Below are 202 nucleotides of genomic sequence, written 5' to 3'. Positions count from 1 at the left end.
CGCCCCTTGCGATGGCACCCTCCTCGTGTCGGGACTGCAGAAGGAGCTGGGGCTGGGGCCCGGCCTGCTGCTGCCGCCCCCCCTGCTGCAGGCCGGGGGCTCCCCGGTGGCGTCGGCCGCCCAGCTCCTGGACGCCCACCTGCGCATCAGCAGCTCCACGGCCCCCGGCCCTGCCGCCGTGGCCCCCCAGCCACGCTTCGCC

Source organism: Neophocaena asiaeorientalis, unplaced genomic scaffold, assembly GCF_003031525.2.
Source record: "Neophocaena asiaeorientalis asiaeorientalis breed wild unplaced genomic scaffold, Neophocaena_asiaeorientalis_V1.1 scaffold45, whole genome shotgun sequence".
Classification (NCBI taxonomy): domain Eukaryota; kingdom Metazoa; phylum Chordata; class Mammalia; order Artiodactyla; family Phocoenidae; genus Neophocaena; species Neophocaena asiaeorientalis.
This window is presented reverse-complemented; position numbering follows the sequence as displayed.